The following is a 7,247-nucleotide window of genomic DNA, read 5'->3' on the forward strand; positions in this document are numbered from 1 at the left end:
GCAGCTAGGGGCCATAGTCTCAGCGGTTCCACCAGGCTCTAACAGACCAGCAAACCTGGTCCCCCCCCCCCTTTTTTTTTCTCCAAATGATTTTGAGTTTTGTTCCACATTGTTCTCCCTCTCTATCCAGGATCTCCTACAGAGACCCCCCTCCGAATGGTTGACAGTGGCAGCCTGGGATCATCTAGTTCTTCTGGTCTCACAGTTGCATAGGTTGAGGATCGCATGGTGTACCAGGCACTTGGACTAATTATTTCCATGAATCTTTGGTTTGCTTCATTCTTCTTTGCTCTGGACAAGGAGAGACTATCATCACATTTAGATGGCTGCTTACAAGCTTTTAAGATCCCAGCCGCTACTTATCAAAATAGGAGTTGGAACAATGTTTTGTGTAGTATGTTATGCCAATTAAGCTTGATGTCCCCTGCAACTATGGGCCTGAGCCCACAGGTTCAACTACTCACTCCCTCTGGGTAGCTGGCTGTGGCCAAGAAGTGACTACAACCTTGTCCCTTGACAGCTCTACTACACACCTGGGAATTCTTACAGAACATACAAACAAACTTGTGAAACCATTGTCTGCCAACCCTATACATGATTTTGGGTACACTCGCCCCTGCACAGACATAACTAATAGTGCAGCCTGCCCATCCATCTATCCACCTATATACCCATGTTTGCTTTCAGTGATAACACAATATTGTATGTGTAAAAGGGTTCATCTTTGTTGTTTGCACCTCCCATACACCTCTCTAGGTCTTCCTCTTCCTCAATGAGTTTCACTGGCTTAGTTTTGGAAGCAGATCACCAGGCTTTTCTTCCCAGTTTGTCTTAGTCTGGAAGCTCCACTGAAACTGCTCACCTTCACAGAAACTTGCAAGCTTCCACTGATAGATAGGTGATGGCTTCACATGAGATACACTGGCCAGGAATCAAATGTAGGTCTTCTGCATAAAAGGCAAGAATTCTACAACTTAAACAATCACTGCGCCCCGCAACCTAGACCTAGAAAAATATTATTTCAATCAGCAGAGTCACACGGAGACAAAAGACCCCTCTAATGACCAAAGGCACTTGACTGCTAACCAGAAGCCTGGCGGTTCAAACCCACCAGTCACTCCTCAGAAGGAAGGTTGGGCAATCTACTTCCGTAGTGATACTGCCTCGGAAACCCAAGGAGGGGTAGCTATGAGTCGGGTCCGACTTGACGGCACATAACAACAACATAAACAATGATCTGTTGACCATAGCCTGAGTGCCAACATTAGTAATTCTCACTTCAGGGGGACACAGAAGCCTTCTTGGCAGAGCAGCGATTGGCCCATGTTTTCAAAAGATAACCATGGCTACCTTTTGAATGAAAGAGTTTAGTGAAGGAAGAGGCTGGCAAATGGAAGACCCCTCAGGAACCACGACCAAAGATACCTGATGAAGCTTCAAACCAAGAAAGCGGTGGCATAAATGGAGAAGAGGAAGCAGGAGCAAATGGGTTGTGATGGTTAATTTTATGTGTCTACTTGTGGTGTACTAAATTACCTGGTATGGCTTTTCTAGCCATAAGTCTTTGTAAACTCCATGGTGGAATTTGCTGTGAGCAACTGAGGAGCTCCTGATTGTTAAAATTATCCACCTGGGGTATTTTTGTTGAGTGGCACAAAGCAATGTTCTGGGAAATTCGCTCTCTCTCTCAGGTGCTTAGAATTCTGATGTTATGATTGGTTTGTTTGGCCACTGAGCCAGGCTCAAAAGGAGACCTCCTAGAGGCAGAAGAAGTTTCTCTGACTGCTGGCTGAGAAAGACTTGCTACTGAGAGAAACACATTCCTGAGAGACAATGTGCTGTTGGGAGAAAGACACCGAGAGACACACTGCTGGGAGAGAGACACTGAGAGACACACATTGCTGGGAGAGAGACTGAGAGGGACTGTGGGCTGAGAGATGGCGGGCTGAGAGAGACTGAACATGTTCCTGAACTTGAATTGTAGCCTGTTGCTTCCCTAATAAACCCCATAATCTGTGAGTTCTGTATGGGCCACTGCAGCGAATTATCGAACCCAGCAGAGAGGTGGTGGGCGCTGCAGGAGGAACAGTTGGTGTTAGGGTTGATGAAAGGGCTGGAGGGAGGCAGCATGTCTGGGCTCTCAGGAATAAGCCTTGGGCTGCTGATGGTGATTCTGTCTTCCTCTTGTGTGGTTAGAGATTGGAAGATGCAGCCTCCTTGCCTCTTTGGCACTACTTAACTAGACTATGGTTCCTGGTAGTTTTGCCAAGCACTAGACTAGTTGCTGTTCTGTAAAGTAATCTAATTCAATGAAATGTAATCACTTTTCATAATGTAATGAAATCAATCCATCTGCTGAAAGGAGAGTTCCTTAGACTGTGGTCTGCCTTCAGAATATAAATAGATATTTTGGCAGAACTAGCTTTCTCTTTCAACTGTGCCCTCTTCTCATCACCTGATCTGTGGATTTTGGGATGTAACTCTGAAGAAATCTCCAGCCTGCTGCCTGACTAATGGATTTTGGGCTTGCCAGCCTCCACAATTGCATGAGCCATTCCTTTGAAGTAAAGCTCTCTCTCTCTCTTTGTGTGTGTGTGTGTGTTTATCAATGGTTCTGTTTAGAGCATCCTGATTAAGACATGAGCTTTAAGCCCAAAACTTTCAACCAAGAATGTGAGATTGGATTCAGCAGAAAACCTGGGTCTAGACACCTAGCTCTGGCAGTCATAAAGATATTAGAGAAAACTGTGAGGTGTGTAGTGTGATAAGAGATAAGCTAAGATGGATATTGGGGGAATTCTCTTACATATAAAGGGCAGATGAAGGAAGGAACACTTGACACATTATATAAATCAGAAATATTTATACAGATGGGTAGAGACTCAGAAAATCACAGGACTCCATATAAAGTGGGCAGATTCCCCTACTTACTCTCTTATTCTCAATTTGAAAGGAGGAACACAAACAGATACTTATACACCAATACTCATTGCAGTACTATTCACAATAGCCAAAAGGTGGGAACAGCCTAAATATCCATCAACAGATGAATGGATAAATGAAATATGCTGTATACATGCAAAGGAATATTGCTGTTGTTGTTTTCAGTTGCTTCGACTCACAGCAACCTTATGTGTAACAGAATGTAATGTTGCATGGTCTTATGCTGTCTTCATGGTCGTTGGTATGTTTGAATCCACTGTTGTGACTACTATGTCAACCCAAGTCATTGAAGATTTCTTTGTTGCTGACCCTCTACTTTACCAAACGTGATGCTTTTTTCTAGTGATGACTAAGCCATGGTACTTTCAATCACCTCATATGCATGTGAAAACTGGACAGTAAAAAAGGAAGACAGAAGAACTGATATATTTGAATTGTGGTGTTGGCAAAGATATTGAATATACCATGGACGTCCAGAAGAATGAACAAGTAAGTCTTAGAAGAATACAACTAGAATACTCTTTAGAAGAAAAATGGCAAGACTTTGGCTCACTTACTTGACATACATCATCAAGAAACACCAATTACTAGAGAAGAAGACTATGTCTTTTAAATAGAATGTTACTCAGCCATAAAGGGAAATGAACTCCCGACACATGCTACAACGTTAATGAACTTTGAAAATATGTCGCGTGAACTAAGTCAGAAACAAGAGGACAAATATTGTGTGATCCCATTTATATGAAATATCTAGAAGAGGTAAGGTAATAAACCAAATTTTATTAGTGGGAATTAGGAGTGGAACGGTAGGAGAGGGGAAAGAAAGATTCATTCCTAAGGAGGCACTGAGCTTCTGTAAGAGGTGATGGAAAAATCTGGAAACAAATAATGGTGATGGTTGACCAACATGATAAACATAATTATTGTTACTGGATTGTATGTGTAAAGAATGCTGAAATGGCAAATGTTTTGTTACAGATAATATAGCACAATAATAATAATAAAAGACAAAGAAGTACAGGTCCAGATAACCCTATATCAGACCCCACTCTACTCCATCACCCTAGCTTCCAGTGCATTTTCTTGCAGGTAGTAAAAATGCTTCATGGGAATCCACAATATTCTAAAATTACATCCACTGGGCTGTAGTGCCACAATTAGTGGAGCTGCTGTCCCAGGAAACCCTTGTCACCATTTTGCTTAGATCAGAGAGTGGATTAACTTTGATGTCTGTCTGAACTCTGTGGGAGACTCCACTGGTGGTCTGTTCCCTGCAAGTACTCAATGTTCACATCCAAGGTAAGAAGGAAAGAGTGCCAGGTAGGCGCCCAAACCAACTTTTTGTCTCAGCGATTGAGATGCTCCCCAGGACTCCTGACATTTAATTTGCATCCTTTCTCCCTATATTCCCCCAGCTCTCTCTCCTTTGCACATACACCTTCCACTAGACCCAAACTTCCTTTGGCTTCTCGAACATTAACACTACTATGAAGCCCCAAGCTCTTTGTCTATGCTTTGTGTTGGAAGTCATTGTGTTCATTTCTGTATCCACTAGGACTACTTGTGGCATACAACCCAAATAGACTTGGACTAACTTGATCACACAGGAGGTTTACTGGAAGGATATGGGGTGGCCTACAGAATACAATTTCATCCATTTGTCATACTGTGGTGGCTTACAGGTTGCTATGATGCTGAGAGTTATTCCACCAGTGTTTCAGATACCAGCAGGGCCACTCATGGTGGACAGATTTCAGCAGAACTTCCAGACTAAGAGTAGGAAGGAAGGCCTGTGATCTATTTCCAAAAATCAGCCAGTGAAAACTCTATGGATCATGAAAGAACATTGCCTGATTGGATGTGAACATACGAGTGATCATGAAGGTAATACAGGACTGGGCAATGTTTATACAGGACCTTATACATAAGGTTGTCACAAGTTGAAGTCTACTTGATGGCAACTAACAACAACAGAGGAATAAAACGAACAACTAAAGATTTAGGCTGTAAAGGGGAACAAGCATGGAAGTGCCAAGAATTCAGGTAAATGGGAGATACACCGTAATACCATCAGGACATTAGCAATGGAAGAAATCTACTCCAACAGTGCTGTCTGTCCTTGTGTCACAGTTTTTCTCACCATTCCTATTTCTGGGAGAGAGAAAATAACTAACTAGCTTAGAGCATGTGCACCCCTAGGTGACACAAGCTTGCTTGCTTTGCAAGGCAGGATAGACAGGTGGTTAAGAGCAGATTAAGAGCAGGTTAAAATTAAGAACAGAGTTTGAAGCCTGGGTCTGCCACTTACTAGCCATATGACCATTGGCAAGCCATCCTTACTATGCTCCAGCTTCCCCATTTGAATATGGGGATACTTGCATTGCCTGTGCACAAGCACTGGTCAGTCTGCAGAAGCAAACCTATAATTATGACTGGCACAGGGATGTACTCTACAAGTGTTGATGTTAGTTTCAATGAGCAGTGCATTGTTGTTTATTGTTAGCTGCCAACAAGTCGATTCTGACTCATGGCGACCCCATAGGGGCAGAGGAAAACTCCTCCATAGGATTTTCAAGGCTATGAATTTTCAGAAGCAGATCACTAGGTCTTACTTCTGAGGCACTTCTGGGTGGATTTGGCCCACCAAACCTGGTTAGTGCTCCAGGATAGTAATCCAACCAAGATTGCCAAGGTGAGAGGTCATCCTCCAAAAGAAAAACAGTTGCTAATATTAGGGGACCCTGAAGGAGTTCTGGTGGTGTAGTGGGTAAGACATTTAGCTGCTAACCAGAAGGTCAGTGGTTCAAACATACCAGCTTCTCCATGGCAGGAAGAGGGGCTTTCTACTTCTGTAAAGACTTACTGCCTTGGAAACCCAATAGGGGTTGCTATGAGTTGGAATTGACTTGAAGTCAGTGGGTCTTTTTTTTTTTTTTTTTTTTTTTTAAAGTGGGCTAAGAAGAAATTTGCATTAGGCAAATCTGCTGCAAAAGACCTCTTTCAAGTGGTGAAGAGCAAAAGATGTCCCCTTGAAGACTAAGATGTACCTGATCCAAGCCACAGTATTTTCAATTGCCTTGTATGCATGTGAGAGCTGGACAATGACTAAGGAAGATCAAAGAAGATTCAATGTTTTTGAGTTGTACTGTTGGCAAAGAATGATGTAAGTTCCATGGACTGCTAAAAGAGCTAACAAATCTGTTCTGGAAGAAGTGCAGCCAGAATGCTTATTGGAAGTGAGAATGGCTAGACTTCATCTTAACTACTTTGGTCACATTGTCAGAAGGGACCATTCTCTGGAGAAGGATGTCATGCTTGGTAAAGTGGAGGGTCAATGAAAAAGAGGAAGGCCCTCAACAAGACGGATTGACACAGTGTCTGCAGCAATGGGCTTAAGTGTAGTGGGGGTCATGAGGCTGGCACAGTACAGGGCACTGTTTCATTCTGTTGTGCATGGGGTCACTGTGAGTTGGAGATAACTTGACGGCACATAACAACAACAACAACAAATAACTATCCACTGCCACAAGTTATCCCTTCACCAGAATATAGATGCCATGAGGACAACAGACTCTGCTGTTCTACTCAGTGCTGCATCTACCAGCACCTGCCAAGTGCCTGGTTCCCTGTGCCTAGGTCAATGGACATTTGTCAATACACAAAAGTTGAACCATTTCTTTCTGTTCCCAAGCATCTATTACAGGGCTTTGCCAGGAGTAAGCACACAATTAAATATTTGTTGATTGAATTTACAGATCAGTAGAGAAACAAAAACTGAGAGAGTGTGATTTTCCCAGAAATAGGGAAAGAATACTATAATCCAAGAGATGAATTTGAATTTGGTAGAACATGGTGACATGCAATGACAATTAACTGTTTTGTGCTATGATACTGATAATCAGTACACATGGCATAGATGGGCTAATTGTTTTTGCTGGTCGGGCTAAAAAGCCTTTAGAGGAGTTCTGGTAAGATGGCAGACTACGCAGAAAGACTGCACAGACCCTCTTCAACAAAGAAAAGGGAAACCAATTAACACAGACACAGAAGATAATCCTGGACCCTTAAGCCTTGAATGGAAGGATATAGAAGTGGACTAAACACCAACTAGTAGAAGAATTTGCATGAAAATACCAAAAAAGGAGACATACGGAGCTGCGGTGTGGCAGCGATCCTGACAGCACAGACAGCTTGGAGATTCCTGAGTGTCAGTTGTTGTTGTTGTTGTTATGTGCCGTCGAGTCGGCCCCGACTCATAGCGACCCCTCCTTGGGTTTCCGAGGCAGTATCACTACGGAAGTAGG

This window comes from Orycteropus afer, unplaced genomic scaffold, assembly GCF_000298275.1.
Source record: "Orycteropus afer afer isolate SDZICR_OR568_19922 unplaced genomic scaffold, OryAfe1.0 scaffold00497, whole genome shotgun sequence".
Lineage (NCBI taxonomy): Eukaryota > Metazoa > Chordata > Mammalia > Tubulidentata > Orycteropodidae > Orycteropus > Orycteropus afer.